Source organism: Molossus molossus, unplaced genomic scaffold (genome assembly GCF_014108415.1).
Source record: "Molossus molossus isolate mMolMol1 unplaced genomic scaffold, mMolMol1.p scaffold_m16_p_15, whole genome shotgun sequence".
NCBI classification, from domain to species: domain Eukaryota; kingdom Metazoa; phylum Chordata; class Mammalia; order Chiroptera; family Molossidae; genus Molossus; species Molossus molossus.
Genome location: NW_023425350.1, coordinates 76,110,048 through 76,131,039, shown reverse-complemented (window position 1 = coordinate 76,131,039; position 20,992 = coordinate 76,110,048). Strand labels below are relative to the sequence as shown.

At 52.1% G+C, this 20,992-nt stretch overlaps 1 protein-coding gene across 1 annotated transcript in view; it reads left to right on the top strand.

Moving 5' to 3' along the window:
* NCK2 (NCK adaptor protein 2) overlaps positions 1–20,992 on the top strand; it is a 140,536-nt gene that overhangs the window by 75,453 nt on the left and 44,091 nt on the right. The gene's annotated exons all lie outside the window — the stretch shown is intronic.

The window sequence follows — 20,992 nt, the reverse complement described above, 5'->3', positions numbered from 1 at the left end:
TCATGCTCAGCTCTTCAGTCCAACAGGCAGTTCTTGCATCTGTACAGGTCGAGGCGTCTTGGGTGTGGCATTGGGAGCCCCAAGATAGAACTGCCTTTGGGACACTTTCAGTCTGGCAGAGTTTTCATTCCAACTTTGATGCTGGGAAGAGAAGTCTACATCGAAAGATGCTGACAGGCCCGGCCAGTGTGGCTAGGTGGATGGAGTGTCATCCCAGGACTGAGAGGTCCCGGTTCGATTCCCGGTCAGGGCACATGCCCGGGTTACGGGCTCGATCCCCAGTACGGGGAATGCAGGAGGCAGCTGACCGATGTTTCCCTCTCACATCAATGTTTCTATCTCTCCCTTCCTCTCTCTCTAAAATAACAATAAAAACATTTTTTTTAAAAAAAGAATGCCAACAGATAAAGGATTCTGAGGAAAGTTACCTGTTTGTATAAGAAACCTACTTGTACATGTTAAGATAAAACCACATCTATAATACAGCGTGTGGATTCTGAGATCCAGGGTCCCAATAATAGCAGGTACTAGACAGTGTCATACCCTGGATAACAGGGATTTCTTAGCCCTAACAGGCTGTTTGGGACATTCGGTTCAGGCTGTGAGGGGTGCTGGGCAGTGGTCTGGCTGATGTGGGGTTCCGCCTCTGGGCTCTGGCCGGCAGTAAGAAGCTTCCGGCGAGGTGGCTTCACCTCCTGATCAGCGTCTCACCACGGTAGGGTGACACCCAAATCATGAGCTTTCCTTCAAAACCTTGTTTACTTCTGTTGTTCACATATTATTTTAAATTATTCTGGAATCTATAACTTTGGACTATAAAATCTCTTTTTTATGATTTCTATAAATTAGAATTTTCTTTTATTTGGTCTAAAGCTACTATAAAAATTTTTGTCAGTGGGTTTTTTCTCCATGAACATTTTATTTTGGGGAGGGTGAATCTTTTTTGTTTTTATCCTCACCCGAGGACATTTTTCAATATTTTGTTCAGATAGAGTGGAAGGGAGGGAGAGAGAAAGAAACATCGACGTGAAAGGGACACATCGAGTGGCTGCCACCCACATGACTCAACCAGGGCCGGGGACAAACTGCAACCGAGGTACGTGCCCTTAGTGGGAACCAAACCCAGGTCTCTCCGGACCGCAGGCCGACGCTCTAACACGGACCCAAACCGGCCAGGGCGGGTGGGTGTTCCTTAGTTTCACTCATGTCCCCTCTGATGTGTGCTAAGCAGAACGGCACGGAACTAATATGTAGCATTTCATAAGGGTAGGGTTCAGTGCCTGGATGTCTTCACCTCATTAACCTTTATGATTCTTTTGCAGAAAATGACACATTGTCCTGGTTGTGTAGGGTGCTGTCTGCCATGATTTCCAGGTCTGGGCCCTGGTCTGGAAGCAGAGCTTGGCACTGCTGTGATCCAGCCTGATTCCAGGCCCCTCCTGCTTGTCCCTGTCCCCGCGCTGTCTCCCAGCCCTCCTCTCTCAGGACGTTGTTGGTCTCACTAGCATGACCCCTGTCCTCCCTACTGACCGGGAGCTCCCAGCTCTCTCTCCCAGACCTTACGTGGTGGTTCACATCCAGGCCGAGATCCCCCTTACATTAAAACAACAACAACAACAGAACCTCTGGCCTGTGGGGACGCCGTTCTTCTAATAGTCACTGCAGAGGAACCTCTTAAAGCTTAGTCATTTATAAACGCAGTCTCGTATTTTGTGGCAATATAAGCTAGAAGTTAGTGCAAATCCTCAAATCTCTGTACCGCAGGCCAATGCTCCAACCGCTGAGCCAAACCGGCCAGGGCAAATCCTCAAATCTGATCATCAGAATTCATTAGTAATTCATCAGTAACGGACTCTGACACTACTTTAGAAGGTGCTTCATCTCAGTGGCTCTGACAGACTGGGCGTTGTTGTCGGGGTCCCTCCAGAGTGTGAGGCAGGGCGGCATCTTCTGCACAAGCGCCAGCCGGTCTGTTCCTACTCTGCAGACAAGGGGCGGCCTGCGGAGCCGTGCGTACATTGTCGTGAGGCCATGCTTACAAAAGTACTTATACCTGTATAATGTTAAAGAATTGGCATTTTACACGTCGATGAGATCCACACCAAAATCCTTGATCCACTTGTTAAAAATTACTTCTGTGGTTTAGGAAAATGTTCAGTGGGAAATCATTAGCTTTGTTCATTGATATAATAAATATGTATTGTGAGCACCCACTGAATTCTGGGCTATTTTTCTTGCAGTGACTGTTTTAGCAGCTACAAAAATAGATAAAATACAGTTCTAGACGCTGTTTGTCATGACGCCTCGTGGGGTGGGCCGGACCCTGACGGCTGAGCCCTCTGGCAGCTGCTGTAGTTGGTGTCCGTATCCGAGGCCTAGTGCCCGAGGCAGGCTGACCTGACCCTGGGGGGGTCTGGAAACGCCAGGTGCTGTGTTTTAAGTGGCTGTTGAAGAAGGAGGGGATGTGGGTCCTTCTTGGCATTGGCAGGCTGGTGGGTCAGCTGGGCGATAGGCCTGAGAGTCCCCAAGTCATTTCAGCAGCAGTGGGTCTCAGACCAGGCACGTGCTTTGGCTGGTGGTCTCTGAGGAGCCAGCAGGAAAGTCTGGGAAGGAAGGACCGCGGCGCTGCCCTGGTGAAGCGGGGGCGGCACGTCCGCCCGGAAGCTCCCGTTAGCGGTGCTCCAGGCTCCTGCTCTCCTGGCCGGACCCACACCTGGGGCCCCGCTGAGCGAAGTGGTTTGAATGTGGGGACGTCAAAGCGGTGTCTCAGGGGCCTTGTGGGGTCCCTGCGCCCTTGCTTTCCCGCCCCCACTCTCCTCTCCTGCAGGAGCCTCCCCGCCCCAGTCCTCCGAAGACCCTGGCCCTGCCCCGTGCCCATCGGGGTGCAGACGATGGGAAGAGCGGGGCGCAGATCTTGCTTTCACTGGGACTGTTAACAGACGGGTCTTCCGCACGCACCTCTGCCCACGTGTGATTGAAGATGGACGGGAGTCGCTGTTGTCAGAGGCTGGCTGGCGCCCCGGCCGAGGGAGCCCGTGGAGAGCAGCGTGCGCCACGCCCGAGATTTCTTCCTTCCGAGCTGCCTGGAGACTTTTCCAGGAGAGAGGCCTGGTGCGCAGAGGGTGTTGGTGTTGTGGGGGAGGACAGGCGGTGGCGTAGGTGACGGGACTCCTGCGAGTGAGCTAAGGAAGACCTGGATTTCACACACTGTCGGATGCTGGGGTGAATATCCAGAGTGGAGACGTTGGCAGGAGGCCACATGGATCGTCTTTTAAAGTTTTACTGACGGATAACTGACAGTGAAACTGTAAGATACCTAAAGTGTGCATCGTGGAGACTTGGTGCGTGCATACATTAAGAGGAAATTTCCACCATTTCCACCATCTGGTTATTAGCACACCGTCACCTTGCCTCTGTCCTTTAGTTTGTGAGAACATCGAAGTTCTGCTCAGCGGTGCTGACAACTACAGTCACTGTGCTCTGGGGTCCTCGGGGCCACTCATCGTAGCTGGAGGTCTGCACCCCCTCACCAACCTCTCCCTACTGCCCCGCACTCCGGCCCTGGAACCACTACACTGTTCTGTTTCTACGAGTTTGGCTTTTTATTTTTTAGATTTCACAGATAAGTGATAGTATGCAGTACTTATCTTTCTCTGTCTGGCTTATTTTCATAGGATGATGCCCTCAAGGTTCGTCCATGTTGTAGAAAATGGCAAGATGTCCTTCCTTGTGGCTGAGTAACACTCATGCATGTGCGTGCACATATATCACATCCTTGCACACACATATATGTGTATGTACATATGTACATACACACAGTCCATCTTCATTCACTCTTCCAGTGTTGCACACCTAGGTTCTGCGCCTTGGCTGTTGCAAACACGCTGCCATTTACTTCAGATACATAACCAGGAGTGGCATTGCTGGGTCCTGTGCTAGTTCTAGTTTTAATTTTTTTTTTATCCTCATCCAAGGATTTTTTTTTTGCATTTATCTTTAGATAGAGCGGGAGGGAGAGAGGGAGGAAGAGAGAGAGAGAGAAACATCGGTGTGAGAGAGTCGCACCAAGTGGCTGCCACCCACATGACCCCAACCAGGGCCGAGGACAAACTGCAACTGAGGTACGTGCCCTTAGCGGGAACCGAACCTGGATCTCTCCGGTCCACGGGCCGTCGCTCTAACCACTGAGCCAAACCAGCCAGGGCAATGTTTAATTTTTAAAGGAACCTCCATACTGTATTCCATGGTGTCTGCACCAGTTTACATTCCCACCGACAGTGCACTAAGGTTCTCCCCTCTCTACATTCTCACCACACCTACCTCTTGTATGTTTCATGGTAGCCACTGTAACGGGTGCGAGGGGACATCTCCCTGCGGTTTTGCTTTGCGTTTCCCTGATGAGTAGTGACGCTGGGCATCTTTTCATGTACCTGTTGGCCTTTTGTGTGTCTTTTTTAGAAAAATGTCTGTTCCGATGCTCTGGGTTGTTTGGATTTTTGCTGAATTGTAGGAGTCCTTTATGTATGTTGGATATTAACCCCTTGCCAGATACATGATGTGCAAGGATTTTCTCCTGTTTTATAGGTTGCCATTTCATTTTGTTGGTAGTTTTTTGCTGTGCAGAAGCTCTTTGGTTTGACGTAGCCCATTTGTTTCTTTTTGCTTTTGTTGCCTTTGCTTTTGGGTGTCATATCCAAAAACATCATCCCCAAGACCTGTGCCAAGGAGTTTTCTTCTAGGAGTTTACGGTGTTGGGTCTTGAACTGTCAAGTCTTGAATCCATCTGAGTTCGTTCTCCCCCCACAGCACCTCTGTGCAGAGCGAAGCTTCATAAAATTGCAGCTAAACATCCCAGTCATTCTCCACTATTTCGAATTGTGCCTTGATGTTTACAAAGGAATTTTCATAAATTCTCTTTAAAACCAGGTGATGCAGAGGCCTCCACCTTTTTATAAGAGGAGGAAATGCGCCAGGAGAGGTTACTTTACTGGCCACCCTGGGCACAACAGTGTAATGTGACCCGTGATGCTGTGCGCACGGTTGCAGGTGCGCTGACTTGGCAGTGCTCTGCCTGTCCCTCTGTGCGTCCCTGGGGCAGGCGTTTGGTGATGCTGATGTGACGGGACCACCCTGGGACCCAGGTCCACCGAGCGCCCACTGAGAGCATGGCTGCAGTTCCAGTATTCAGAAACGTAAAGCATTTTTTCTTGAGCTCCCTCCTCCAAAAAACCCAAAAGTGTATCTCTGCTTCGTGTGTGTTGCAGGGTAGGGGATGTGGGCTTTTAGCAGCTGAGACCTTGGGCAGGTCAGTCTTTCGGAGGTGATGGATGTTTATCACCTTTTTGTGGTGATGATACCAAGGTATGTGCATAGGTCCAACCTCATCAAACTGTACACACTTAATGTGTGTGACTTTCTACGTATTAAGTACGCCTTAATAAAGTTGAAAAAATAAATGGCTGTGGCAGTTTGAGAACACTTTATGGCCCTATGACCAGCGTGTGCTGATCTGAAGGGCAGGGTGGGTGTGGAAAGCGTCGGATGCTGCCTTCCACAGCAGACGTGCCTGGTGGTCCTGGAACGTGGGGGAGGGTTGGTGGCCCCCAGCCTCTGGCCTCCACCTGCTCCTGTCACTGGTGTGCCTCAGTGGAGAGAGCAAGAAAGCATCTTTAATTTTAAATTTCTGCCTCTCAGAATCGATTTTCCTGTCAACTTTTATGATAACATTGTAAATGTTTTCTTTGGAAACAATACCTACACCAAAATGTTAAAATGGTTATGAAAACATTATGAATAAATCAGACCACAAAAGATCACAGATTAAGGGGAATGGTTTCCGACACTGTGTTAACAAGCAGATATTAACCAAAGCAAATTTGAATGGGAACTAGTGTGCCTCCCCTTGCTGAGGGGGAGGTGGCTGTGCCTGCCGTGGCGGCCGTGGCTGCTGTGGCTGCCGGCCCACCGGGCATCTGGCTGTGTAAAGACATTGCCTTCTCAGCCTCAAAGAGTTGAGCTTGACGAGCAGTAACACCGACAAGTGAATTGGGTGGATTTCCGCTTGACTGCTTTCTGGAAGAAGTAAGGGGGACCCTGATTGTTTATCCACCTTGGCTCTCCCGCCTCCTGTGTGGGCTCCGGCCAGCCCCGCCCCCTGCAGGGAGCAGAGCGCTCTGTTTCCATAGAAGGCCGCTTTCTGCTGTTCCCCACCCCTGCACTCAGGCAGCGTGAGTGGGAAATGCGTCAGGTCTGAGACTCTGCCCCCAAAAGATGAAGAGGGACGTCCCATGTTAAGCTCAGAAGAAGCAGAGACAGCGTTGATCCCCGGAGCCTGGGACAGGACTGCCTCCCCTGGGTCTGGTGGAGGCCTCTTTTGTGGGAGAAGCTAAATACAGGTCATCTTCATATGACATCTTATGACCCAGAAGCTCCTGTTCAAGACAGTTGTGTAAAATATTGGTCATATTTTCCCAGTGGTCACATCCCAAACCTCTTCAGCGTGTGCCTGGAACAGAGGTCTCTGGAGAGTGCCGTGTGTGTGTGTGTACATGCGGTGCGCAGTGGAGGAACTGATGTCTCTTTGTGCTTTTCAAGGCTGTGTGTTGACCTCAGGTCTCTTAGTGACATGGAGGAACTAGAGGAGTTCGGATCTGTGATCTTGGAATTCAGGGACAAGACTGCTTGGACAGCTGGATACCACAACCCTGGCTGCTACACCCCCCAGAATTCTCTGGGGAAGTGTTCAGGTGTGGGAGACGCCACTGTACCTCCTCCTCCCTCAACTGCAGTAGACACCGGGCTCATCTGTCCCCTTAGTCTCGACTCCAGGACAGGGGACTAGGATTTCCCCGGGCAACGAGCTGCCGATGCTGCTGGCTTCTCTCAGCTGAGTGGGGCCAGGCATGGAGAGAGCGGGACACACGATCGCTTGCCCGGGACAGATGGAGAGCATGGCCCTTGCCTCACTCCTCACTCTCCAGAAGCCGGCACACAGGCCTCGGGAGCTCTGTGAGTCAGCGCCCACGGGCTGCGTGCCGGAGCCCCCGCCTGGCACCGGCAGCTGGGCCCGGGCAGCTGGTGCTGAATGCCCCCGAGGTTCAGGGGAGTGATGCGGGTGAGAACCGCTGGTCCTGGATCTGCTTCCTCCTCCTCCTCGTGCAGGGAAGCCTGGGCAAAGTGCTTATTTTCAAAGCATCTCCAGGCGTTCTCTTCTGCCAGTTTGGAACCTGCTCTTGTGGACCCTGGATTTGATCTCCCCTCCATGCTCGAGAGCGAGCCAGGTAAGGTCAGGAGAGGGACGGCGGGGAAGGTGACTCGCGTGCAGTGTTCCCGTCTTCCAAAGGTGCCAATGCCCCTCTCTGCTCAGGGCCACTTTGAAATGCACGTTTTTCTTGAGGAATCGGGAGGAGCTGAGGGCCTGGACATCTGTGTGTCTGCATCAATCTGCCATTCTCCATGTGAGAATTTCATATGTTCACACTTTAGACAATTCATGAGGCTTAAAACATTTTTATTCCACAACTAATTGGTAGCGTTTATTGGCAGTTCTGATTTTTGATCTTTCTGGTGAGCTAAGCCTCAAGGGAAACTGATCTTAGGCACAGAAATCTAACACAATACCAGGAGGAAACAGGACGCATCTCTGGGCATCGTGGTGCTAAGAACATCCCGAAATGAGAGTGCTGGTACTGCCTCTCCACGCCTCGTGTTCCCGCGTTGGGGCCCACTCGGGGCGGTGGGCTCCTCAGGCTCAGGAGAGAAACCCCCAGCAGTCTGTTGTTTGTGTGGAAGGGAAATCACCTCTCTTCTCGTGGGGACTTTTGCAGAGCCCTTCCCTTTGCCCCGGGAGCCAACGTCCGGCTCACCTGCAGAGACACGAGGAGTGGGACACGGTTGTGACTGCAGAGGCAACACGCGCGCCAGCCCTGCCATCAGTCGCGTCACACCCTGAGGACATTTTCCTGGTCTCGGTTCCTGTCGGCCAGGGTTGGAGTCCCTGGCACTGTGAGAACCCCGGGCCTTCTGGTTAGGAAAGGGTTGCATTACATCCCCTAGAACAGAGCTGGGTGCTAGGAGCGCTTGTCCCTTGAAGGCTGACCTTGGCGCCCAGCTCTGTCCCCTTGGCCGTGTTCCTGGCCATGTGCATGATTTGTGGGGAGGCCTGTCATTCTGACTGTCTTAGGAATGGGAAACTTACAGAGGCTTCTATACGCAATACTTGATCACTCAGGCTTTTTAATGCAAAAATATGACTAATAGACCAGAAATTTCTTATTCCCAACTTAGAGGCAGATTCCGAAGGGATTCTGGTAACAGGCTCTGACTCCTTGGTATCATCCAGGCCCCTGAGTGTGGGTCATTGCAGATGCCTCCCCCACTTCCCACATTCCAACGCTGAGTACCTTTCCTCCGAGGAGCCTGTGTCCGCCGTCCCATCCTGGCACACTCAGATGCACGTACATAGGCCTGTGTGTACATAGTGTGTTGGCAGTTGAAGGGCGGAAGGATATGTCGTGCAAACATGAGTCATAATGAAGGCTCAGGGGTGGCCACGTTCACACCAGGCACAGACTGCAGAGCAAGGAGTGTTGCCCGCAGCAGAGAACGCACTGCTTGCGGGTCCCCAGGCCCCGTCCGAGGCCGTCCCTGCTTTTGATGACCTTGACAGCTTGGAGGAGCACTTGTCAGGTGTCCCACATTTGGGGTTTGTCTGGCGTTCATCTCCTCATTAGACTAGAGCAGTGATTCTCAACCTTTTTTATCTCATGGCACAGACACTAATTACTACAATTCTGTGGCACACCAAAAAATGTATTTTTTGTCGATCTGACAAAAAAATAGGTATAACTTTGATTCATTCACACCAGACGGCTATTGTTGTGTTGGCTGTTGTTACTTTTTTCTTTGCCAGTCTAAGGGAAAGGGGCCAGTGCCCGGACTGCATAGTCCACTGCAGCGTGTTTTAAAAATCCTTGGGGCTCACGGGTTGGAAATCACTAGACTAGGGTTATGGGTTTGGGGTTGAAGATCCCAGGTAAAGTACCCATGTCCTCTCATATCAGGGCTCACGGCGGCCACCTGACTCTGGGTGCTGTTGACCTAGGTCACTTCGCGGAGGCCATGCTGTCAGGGTTCTCCTCGCAGAAGTCATTTCCTCCTCAGGAGCAAGGCTCTAGGCGCAGCCCACCCTCAGGGTGGGGAGTCTGCGTAACTTACTGAGAACTCTCCTGGGGCACCTGGCTCAACCCCCCATTTCTCTCCTTTTCAAACTTAGCTTCACCACGTACGTGTAAACACGGTTGTGTCGATGGCTCGTTTTGGGGCTTGAAGACGTGGAACTGTGTGGACAGCCCTTGCCTGTCTGCTCGCGGCATGGTCGCCAGGCCTCACTTGGGGAAGCTGTCTACACTGCACTGCAGAGCAGCCGGGTCGAGGGCTTAAGACCGCCTGCCCCTCCCATTGCTGGTCACCTGTTCTGTCCTTTGACTGTCGGAGCAGCGCTGTCCTGAGTAGCGTGCAGCCCGGCTTACAGGGCCAGTCCTCTCCTGCGGTGCCTGCCTTGTGACAGTCCCCTGCCCCCCTCGATCCGCGCCTGCCTGCACCTCAGTCGTGTTCCGTGTCCCGTCGGGGGTAGGGGTGTCTCGCTTCTGTTCTCCCCCGGATGCGGCTGAGCCTTTGTTCCTTCGCCGCTGGTGCCCTTCTGTGCAGTGGTCTTTTGCCTGCTTTTCAGTTGAGTTGTGGGTCTCCCTCCTTGAACTGTAGTGTTTGGTAGTCCAGATCCCGGTCTGCATCACGGGGCTGCTGACAGCCAGCTCTTTGCAAGGGTGTTTCATTATGTTTTTCTCTATGCAAATCAATGACGCCCACTTGAGAACCCAGACTGTCTTTCAGCTCCAGCAGCCTTCTGCTGTGTGGACAATGGGTGCCACTGTGAGCTTGAGTGCCGTCGACTGAGGGGCCTTGTGCCCCGCAGCGCTGCCAAAGGGCCAAGTCCATCTGTGGTTTCAGTGCTCAGCAGCCTTTTTCTTTAAATTTGGGGGTAAATATAAGTACAAAGTTTTTAAATGCTGGGATTTTACTGATAGTGCTTATTTTTGCCAGGTACAGGGTCTAGTCCTAGATGGTGCTTCTCAGTGGTTTAATGAGCTTTGCCAAACTTTTGTCTTTATTATCTGCCGCTGCACGAGTGCTAGAAAGAGCTGGGAGGTTCACGTTCGCTATCGATCTGCATTTCATGAATATTAATGTATATTTCATGTACTTTCACCCTTTTACTCAAAGTGGCTGAACATATGAAATTGAAAATTTTTTTTATCCTCACCCGAGGACATTTTTTGATATTTTGTTCAGATAGAGTGGGAGGGAGGGAGAGAGGGAGAGAGAGAAACAAACATCGACGTGAAAGGGACACATCGAGTAGTTGCCATCTGCACGACCCACCAGGGCCGGGGACAAACTGCAACTGAGGTACGTGCCCTGAGCGGGAACCGAACCCGGGTCCCAGGTCTCAGGACCGCTCTAACCACCAGGGCTGAAATTGAGCATTTTAACTGGAACACTCCATGGCTTCCATCATGAGTCAGGAGCCCTTATTGTGTAGAACAGCAGTGACAGGGGCCAGAGGTGAGATGGGGCGAGATGAAGCCTGACGCTGGGATCGGTCACAGACGAGGACTTCAGCACAGATGGCTGGCGCCACGTGGGGCTCCTGTGGAGGAGGCCTGGGCAGCCCACCCACACTCCTGCACCTACCTGCTGCGTACCTCACACCTTCCCAGGGCCCTGTGCACGGGGAGTCAGAGTCCTTTCTTCAAAGAAGTACTCTGGGGGAGGAGTGGACCGGCAGTCAGTACACTATGTGTGACGTACTGGGCAGCGTCATGGGGAGAAGACAGACCGAGGTGTGGAGGGGAGGCTGCAGCCCTGGTGGGGGGCTGGGATGTAGTCGAGTGGGATAGGAAAGGGAGGAGGAGCAGGAGAGGTGACATCTGAGCAGAGGCCTGAACAGAGGGAGCAGGAGCCGGGAGGTCTGGGAGAGCATGCAGGCCGCAGGGGTGTGAGGGCCCCAGGCAAGAGCCCACCTGGCGGCTCTGAGAAGCAGCTGGGTGTGCGCAGCAGGGGTGTGAGTTTGGGCAGAGCCCAGGGCCGTGTTGTTTTTGCCTCTGGGTTGCATTCCAGTGTGGCGGGGGTGACTGGGAAGCTGAAGCCACCGGGAGGTGGGAGCAGAGTAGTGACACAAGTCACTGTCATTTCACAGTGTCACAAGAATGCTGTTGGGGAGACCGGCTGGAGCTGCTTGGGATAGAAACAGACCGGAGGAGGAAGGGCGGGGGCAGGCCGGAGGTGCTGCTGGCTTGGGGCAGGGCTGTGGAGGGCGGGGCCTGGTCGGTTTCCAGACGCATTTGAGCCTCTGGGGTTGCGATGAAGTGGGTGGCGAGTGAGAGAGGAGTCTGAGACTTTTGGCCGGATGAACACCGGGGTGAATGGCTGTCTTCTGTCGTTCGCTCAGACGGGAACACTGGGAGATAGGAGGTTTCTGTTGTTATTTATTTGGTTTGCTGTCTCTCATTTTTGGTGGAGAGAAGGGAGAGTTCTGTGTGGACGTGTTAACCCTGAAGTCACCCTGCCGTCCAGGTGGAGGTGTGGGCTAGGTGGGTGGGAGCAGAAGGCTGTGCTCAGGGAGAGAGCAGCAGTGAGACCTGCGTCTGGGAGCAGCCTGCGTGGAGATGGTTCAGAGCCAGGACAGCGTAGAGCCCCGACAGCCGCCACCCCTGCATCGGGCGGTCAGGAGCCTGAGCAGGAGCAGGGCTGTGTGACGGAGGTATCGGGTGCAGGGCGCGCTCAGGAAAGGCTGACGGGCCTGTCAGCTGTCACCCAGCAGCTAGGATGGCTGGGAAGAGAAACACTCCTGACGCAGTGGAGCAGGCAGATAACTGTAGGAGCGGATTCCTTCAGGAGGCAAGAGGGGGTGGCATCCAGTATGCAGGGACAGGCCTGGGTGACCCAGAGGCTAGCCCAGGAATAAAAGGGACAGCACAGTGCCCCAGGTATGGGTAGACGCTTCCTTCTAACCGCTTCTGGTTTTGACCAGCGGAGACTGCAGAAAAGAGAGGACAGTTTAGCAGGTGGAGAAGAAAGGTGTGACAGAGACCCTTGCAGAGGGGGAGAGGGGCATGGAGTGGGAAGCCAGCACCAGCGGCTGGCCTGCCAGCGGTCAGAAGTCTGAGCCAGGCTGGGCAGCGGGCTGTGGGTGCTTCCGCTGCATGGCCGGCTGCCCGGGCCAGTGTGGGCTAGGTGTGAACGCCCCCTTGGAACTTTTGGCAGTCTCTTCAGAGACTGTGTAGAGCCGCTGAGATCTCTGAGTGCTCTTGCCATGTGCTACTTAGCTTTGGCTCACTCAGGTCAAGGGGAAATAGGCTTGGAGCACGTGAAGTGCTGCTGGCAGCAGAGACTGTAGGTGGGACCCGGAGGCTCTGGCACAGGTCAGTGAGGAGGTGGGCATGGGACCGCGCCCCAGGAAGTCGGCTCCGGGAGAAGCGGGTGGTGGGAGAGGGGCCGTGGTTATGAGGGGATGGGACAGGCACGGGGTGGACACTGCAGGGGGAAGTTAGGTCACTTGTGCAAGGCATGCGTACAGACATTGCTCAGCAGGAGGGAAGGCTAGTCGAAATCAGGCACCAGCACACGCACAGAGCAGCCTCTTCTCTGACGATGCCGCTTCCCAGGAGCTGGACCAGAGTGACGCAGATCTCGCGTGTAACATGGGCCGATAGCGGGCTGTAGACACTACTGGTTACTGTCCAATCAGCCAGACTGATTCTGGGACTAGAGCAGAAGAGATGCAAGGGAGCCTGCAGTGTCTTGTGTGCCAGAGCAAGGATGTGCTCAAAACACACACACACTCACAGTCACGCACACACTCAGCCACACTCACAGAGTCACATACACACACTCACAGCCATGCTCACACAGTCACACACACAGCTGCATTCACACAGTCTCACACACACACACACACAGTCACACACAGCCACACAGGCACATACATGCACACTCGCATACACACACACAGCCACACACATGCACACTCATATACACACACATACTCAGTCACACACACTCATACATGCAGTCACATACACGTACTCTCACACACACTCGCAGTCACACACTCACACATACTTACAATGATGGTATATCAAAGGGACCCAGCACCCAACTGCAAGTGCACTCAATAGACAATGTTAGAACAGTTTGAGCAACAAAATAATTAAGTATTGGATTGTAAGTATAAAATGAAGATCAGTAACTTCATACTGACGTAAGTGATGGGATAAATTTAAGCACAGGAGGGGAGACACACCTGTGCGGAACTGCGGAGCCCTTCTGCAGGTGTCTCCCTCAAGAGGCGAGCACAGCTCCCTCCCTGCGTGGGTGCGGTTGGAGATGTCCTTCCGCACAGCAGTGTGGGAAGGGAGAACAATGACTTCACGGTGGGAAAGCCTGGCAGACACACCTCACCAGGCGACCGGTGACATAACACCTGGGTCATGTTCACAGCAGGTGCCCTTGCTGGGATGCAGCGGCAGTAGCACTTGACCTCTGTGCTCCTCCTCCCCCCCAAACCCAGAACCTCAGTCTTCAGAGGGGAAAATCATCAGCCAAATCCCAACTAAGGGACGGTCTACAAAACACCTGACAATAGCCCTCAAAACTGTAAAGGTCATTAAAACAAGGAAAGTCTAAGAAACTGTCACAGCCAAGAGGAGCCACAGGAGAGGTGACAACTAGTAATGTGGTATCCTGGATGGGGGTCCCAGGATAAAAAGGTGGGGGGGCATTAGGAGAAAAACTAAGGCCATCTGAGTAAAATAGGGACTTAGTCAATGATGTATCACTGTTAGTTCATTAATTGTAACAAATGTACCACACTGATGTAAGAGGTTATTAATAGGGGAAACTAAGACAGTTGTAAGAAATAAAATGTATTGTAAAAAATAGGACATATGTTAGAAATCTTTATTTCCTCACTTGGCGTTCTTGAATGATAGGGAAGATTTCCTTTAAAGAATGGTACACTTGGGATAGATATCAGCATTTATTTTTCCGAAAGCATTGTAGCGGTCCCTGAGTAGTGATTAAGTGCAGAGTAGTCCCTGTGCCCGCTCATGTACGGGTCCCCGCCTGCCCTGGGCCAGGCTCCCTGCTGTGCATGAGGGGTGAGGGTCCCCAGCCCCAGGGCAAGGCACAGGGGGGCTTTCTGTAATTTCCATTAAATTGGAAAATCTAAACCATAGAATGCTTGGGAATGTAGACATCAGCTATGTAGATCTGAATGATCTTGGTAGCTTAATCATATTTGAGAATTAGCAGACCCAGGAATACAGAAATGTGTTTTGATCACTGCCTTCCTATTTCACCCTTGTGTGTTTCCGAATTGGGCAGAGAACGGTGAATAGCAGGTAGTGAGGACAAAGGTCAGGTATTGATCAATGTAGATGAATTCATTAGTAAGAACTGAAGAAGCTTGTGACATTTATATTTTAATGTTTATGAAATAGATGCTTGAGTTATAAAAGTTACAACTACTTTTCTGGTTGTGGAAAAAAATATGCCTGATAAGCCCCTAACTGTGGTGAGTGCTGGCCATCTGTGCTCCGTGGGCGTGGGCAGCGTTGTCTGACAGCGCTCAGCGTTTTAGAGGAGGGTCAGTTTCACCAGACATCAGTGTTCATTTTCATAAACGGGTATTTTTCCTTTTTCCTTTTAAGCTCAGCTCTATTGAGGTAGAATTGATCACTAAAGTTGCAAGGTATTTAAAGAACGCATCGTGGTGGTTTGGTATATTGTACGTTGTGAAAGGTTCCCACTCTAGTTCATTAATGCACCCGTAATCTCATGTATTTCTCTCTTCGTGAGAATACTTAAGTTCTGCTCTGAGTCAGTGTCAGTTACGGAATGCTGTTATCAGCTATAGAGTCAGCCTATCTTACCCAGATCCTCGGGTCTTATTGCTGAGACTGATCTTTTTACCAACCTCTCCCCACGTCCCCACCCCCACAGTCCCTGGCAGCCGCTTGTCTACTCTGTTTTATGAATTTGACTTTGGGGACTATTTTTTTTCCCCATTGCTGGTGTCTGTCTCGCGACTTCATCATTGTGCTGTGTCCCAGGTTGGCGTGGGCTGTGTCGACTTCAGCTCCAGGGTAGTTATTTGAGTTTTACTTGTTTTACCATTAATACTGTGTAATAAAATTGACAGTGATTCTCCAAAATGATGGTACTCAGGCATCACTTACCTTCCTCAGCCTCCTTCCCAGTGTGATGGATGTCTTAGGACGCCATGAGGAAACTGAGAGAGGTCAGCAGCATGGATGCTCTTATGGCTTGAGGGGTAAATGATGTGTAGAAAACAGCGTTCCCAGCAGTTAGCTGAGCAACAGAGTTCCCGGCTTCGTCTCTGTAAAACGCCCGCAGCATGGCTGGGGCCACGGATGGCGTCCCGTCTTTGGAATACGGTGTGCCCGGGCATTTCGCTCTGTAGCGCTGAGTAATATGAGCCTTGGTGATTAACTCTCGAGAACTGGTTGATAAACTCACATTTGCAGATATTTTTCTTAATGTGGTTTAATGAGGGGTTATTGCCTGATTCTGGCAGTAAGGATAAAAAAAAATAGGTATCCACTTAAAAAAAAAAAAAAAGGATCGCAGAAAACCCTAGATTTATTATCAAGTATAACATTTGGTTTTTCTTGAGAATTGCCACTGAGTAACAAATCCTGTTCAGGATTCAGTAAAAAGAAGGTTCACCTAAGAAATTATATGTGCCTCACACCCAGTAGGATGGCTGCTGTCAAAAAAACAAAATAAATAAAAACACTGGTGAGGCTGTGGAGAAGCTGGAACCCTGTGCACTGCCTGTGGGGATGTCAGGTGTGCAGTTGTTATGGAAAATAGTTAGGTGATTCCTCAAAAAATTAAAACTAGAACTACCTGTGCTCCAGCAACTCCACTTTTGGGTATGTACCCCGAAGAATCGCACGCAGAGCCCTGGAGAGATTTCGCACACCTGTATCCATGGCAGCACTAGGCACGATGGCCGAAGGTGCGGCAGCCCAGGCGGCCCTGGATGGATGAATGGACAGACACGATGTGCACATACATACAGTGGGATATCGTCCAGGCTTTTCAAAAGGAAGGGACTCTGACACGTGCTGCAGTGTGGAAGAGCCTTGAGGACATCATGCTAGGGAGTAAGCCAGACACAGCAGGGCAATGCCGGATGATTCCAGTGCTGTGAGGTCCCTGGAATAGTCAGATTCACAGAGACAGAAAGTAGGAGGTGGGTGCCAGGGGAAGGGGTGGGCATTGGCGTGACTGGGGAACAGAGTTCCAGTTTTGGAAGATGAAAAGTATCTAGAGACAGATGGTGGTGATGGTTGCATAACAATGTAAATGCACTTAATGCCACTGAATATACACCAAAAAATTTCCATTCTGACCAATTTTAAGTATATTTTCCCACAATTTAAAAAAGAAATCATGTGGTATATTGTGTGCTTGAGCTTCTGCTAATACGTCCTGTAATCACTCTTCAAAAAGTGATAAACGGCCCTAGCCAAGTGGCTCAGTTGATTGGAGCATCGTTCCATTTGCCAGAAGGTTGTGGGTTCAATCCCGGTCAGGGCATATACCCAGGCTGCAGGTTTAATCCCTGGTCAGGATGTGTACACGAGGCAACTGATCCATGTTTCTCTCTTATATCAATGTCTCTCTCTCTCCCTTCCCTCTTCTCTCTAAAATCAATAAAAACATATCCTCAGGTCTGAGGATTCAAAAAAGAAGTGGCCAGTGCTGCTCTGGGATACTGGGGTGTCTGATGGGCAGGGGAACCAGCAGCCTGAGGAGCAGAGGCCTGGCAGGAGCCCAGAGGTAGGAGTGCTCTGTCCAGAGCCCCAGAGCTTCAGGACTAGGCGGGCAGGAGGGTTTCATTGGCTGGTTCTCTGGAATAAGCATCAACAGATACTTTAAATTTCTGTTTTGAAAATAACTCGCCTACACCTCCTGTCTTTGACACATCCTGGTCAGTGCTGTGGACACATGAACGTCTCTTGGGCTGAAAAGCTGTGCCGTTAGTATTTGTTGCCGTGGGAGCTGGGGTCACCCGAGAGCCGGGGTCTCTGTTACCTTCCTGAACAGGATTCGCAGTGCGTGGCACCCCATCTGCATGGCGCTGCCTTCGAGCATTCGTCTTCGGTGATTCTGTGTTTCCTGGTTTTAAATGATCTACTGCGGTTTTGAACCCCTATAAAAGCGTCATTCAAGGCCAGTGAGTCCTCCACATGTAGGAACGTCCAACATGTACCCTGCACAGACCAGGTGTCCGGAACTTGATCTTTCCGTTGTTGCATTTCATCCTCACAGAAGCCCTGACCCCATTTACAGACACAGAAATGGTGGTTGGAGTGCACCTCCCCCACGGTCACCCGCCTCGGGGCTGAGCGACTGGAGAGGAACATTTACAGAAGGGGGTCGCGTCGGTGCCACAAACAACCTCCACAAACTCAGAGACGAAGAGGCTTTACAGGCCACAGGCTTGGACTGTTATCTGGTAAAGTTAGAAAACAAATCATAAAAAAGATACTCTCCCAAATAACCCGTGGAGCAGAGGTCGAGGGTCTTGGCGAGTCAGCCTTGCTGTACCACGAGCACCCTTCGCAGGAGCGGCTGCAGAGGTGGCGGTCCGCCCCCAGCAGCCGTATGGAGAGGCCTGCTCCCCACGTGGCCTGTGTTTACCTTTCAGTTATTCTAGGCTTCCTTTCCCCTCCCCTGATGACGTATTTAAAAATAAGACCCTTGCCCTGGCCAGTTTGGCTCAGCCGTTAGAGCGTCGGCCTGCGGTCCGGAGAGACCCGGGTTCGGTTCCCGCTAAGGGCACGTACTTCAGTTGCAGTTTGTCCCCGGCCCGGGTTGGTCGTGCGGGTGGTAACCACTCGATGTGTCCCTTCACGGCGATGTTTCTCTCTCTCTCTCCCTTCCTCTCTCTCCCTCCCATTCTATTTGTACAAAAAATGGAAAAATATCCTCCGGTGAGGATAAAAATAAGACCCTTCCTGGATCTACCTGGAGAACCGGAGCTCCTGCTGTCCCTCCCTTAGTACTTCCACTTAACAGTTCATCAGAATGAAACGAGTTCAGTCTTGTTGATGTGTATCGACCTTACCTTTGGGGTTTCTCTTCTTAGCTGTGCTACAGAATTCTGCTCCCAAGGGTGCTACCCGGCCGTGGAGGGTGACAGATGAGGTCCGACTTTGTGACAGGCAGTTCTAGTGGGTTTGGATCCCATCTCAGGCCCTTTCCAGCTTTGTGGATTTGGGCAAGCTGTTTAATATTTCTTCACCCGTTTCCTCACTTATTAAGAGTATCTGGGTAATTCCTCTTTCAGAGGTTTGTGGTGAACAGCCGATGCGCTAACCCGTGTAGACAGTTGTCGCAGGACACCGGGTGAATGTTGGTTTCCCGTGTGTGGCCGGGTGCCCCCGAGCCCCATGGCAGCAGCTGGTGTTGGCTCCTCCCTCTCTATGGAAAAGTCCTGTGTTGAGCCCAGCACTAAGGTTTATATTCTCTTTTACGTGTGGTGTATCTTGGTGCCTTCGGGAGTAGGAAGACCTTGCTGTCACAGCTTACTGAGCATCCTCAGCGCTGGAACGGCCACTGGATTCTGTATCGTGTCCTACAGAAGTGTATCAGCTGTGATTAGTGGCTCTGCTTGTGAAGAGCCACCAGCTGGCCTCGGTGTGCCCCACAGGAAGCCACGGGTTCCTGCCAACTCCTGCCACCTCGTTGGCATCTGGCAGCCTTTCACCTGCCACACAACCGGAAACTTCAGTAAAGAACGTGTAGGGTATTTTAGTCGCTTCTGAGACTGCTTCTTTGATATCTCCTAAGGCAAATGCACTATTTGAAAACATTTATAAGTAAATATTTCCAAGAGAGGAAAACATTGTCATAGTGAGGGAAAGGCCAGACAGGATTCCCTTTCTGGACTGGCCTGGGCATAATTCCTCATCCGTGGCCCATTGCTGCTGGAGCCACCTGCCACCAGCCTGGTGTCTACAGGGAGGTGCTCCCTCGCCTAGGGCTGGAGTCACAGAGAGCACACCTGGCCGTCCCACTCCCCACGGAGCCCTGTGCCTCGCACGACTGGCTGCTGCTGGTCAGTGCCCTGTAACCCCGGCAGGAGGAAGGGTTTGTAGGGCACAGCCCACTCACCTTTATAAAGTGGCTGTGAGTGCAGAGGGGTCAGTGAGGACTGTGGTTCCCATCCTGCGTCCTTTCTGTGCGGGGTGGTGTGCACAGGGCCTTCCTCACGGAGTGCAGTTGCCCCTGTGATGGAAGGCGGCTGGGCTAAGACCACATAACAGGGCTCCAACCGTGTCTGTGTGACACCGAACCCCACCCCCTCCAGCACCTCGTCATCACGTGGCTCCTGAGCCCCTGGGAGGCTAGGCAATGCAAGAATGGTCAGTCCCATGTCACAGAATAAGCTGGGGTCCAAGCTGGACACACAGGTGGTTCAGCTCAGCTTAGAATCCCAGATTCTTGACTCCTGCCCTGCATTTGTTATTACGACCAAGTGGTTCAGCTTGACCCCCGAGACCCCTGTGGAAGTATCTGGGACCGTTTCTGGATGTTGTAGGAACACCAGCTAGTATGAGGAGTATGTAACCCAGCCATAACCTGGCGAGATGCAGTTAACAGGGTGGTTTTTACAAAGAAAGTTGATTGCTAGAAACATTTCCCAAGGTCTCGGGTAACATCCGCCCCCTTGCCCGCCATGCAGCTCCCTCCAGAGGGGGCCTCCCCAGCCTTTCCAGCCCCTGTTGGCGGAGAGAAGAAAGAGTAAGTGTGAGCAGGAATACAGGGTGCTGGTGTGGGCGAGGGGAGGGTGCTCTACTTCACACTGAAATGGCTTTAAAGAAGCAAACATCCAGAAATAGTATCCTGTTTACTTTTAACTTAAAATTACTCTCTGGAGTCCTGTGTTCTTAGTTCTGCTACGTAATGTGTTCCTGCCCCAGGCTCCTGCACACGTGCTCCTTTGCGGGGAGCTTAGGGGAAATACGGGGTCGGGTACTGGTTGGGTTTCAGAAGCGGAAGTGTCCGTGGATTGGTTGACCTGTTACGCAGTGGGTGGCTGTGATTGGCCGACGGTTAGAAGTGCAGAAGTGAGCCGGGTGTTGATAGGTGGCTGTATTGGGGTGGGAGCTGTTGTCCGCTCGTCGTCCTTAGTACTGGGGTGAAGCGCCTGGTGATCGCCGACTTCCCCGGAGCGAGGGCTGGTTGGTGGCAGGCCCCCGAAGCTTTAATTTTGATGGGAAGCCGCCGTAAATCACTTAGAATAGGTTCAAAACCCATTGCTGTGGCCAAGGAGCTACCGTTCTTTCCTAGGAGCTTTCAGCGTTCACCTGTCCTGCAATCACAGGTCCCCTGGGTTGGAATAAGTCTGTCACCACGCGGCCGCACCTGACCCTCACCGCCCGCCCACCCAGAGCGAGCACAGCACAGCGTGGGAGTCGGCAGGCCTGGGCTCAGATCCCGGCCCTGGCCGACCACGTCCCGCCATCTCTGTGACCCTGTCTCCTGCACGGGGACAGCTACCGGCGCACACGCAGCGTTTCTTTCTTAGACTGGACGTGGGGTTCATTCCAGGCCACGGGTCTGGTGACCAGGCGTGCAGCCTGTGCCTCAGTTCCCTCTGGTTGGGTTCTTCCCTTCTTCCCAGGGCTGTTGGGATCACAGGCTGTGGGAACTGATGCGCAGGCCACTCCGGGGTGCTGCTCATGGGTCTGTGGGAGCCCAGGCTCGGTGTTCCCCACGGCCCGCGTGACGTCCGAGTGCGTGGAAGCAGACGCCGCCAGCCCCTCCCCCAAGTCACGCAGGGAACGAACACATTGCTTTGATTGGGCTGTTCATGTTAAAAACTCTTTTA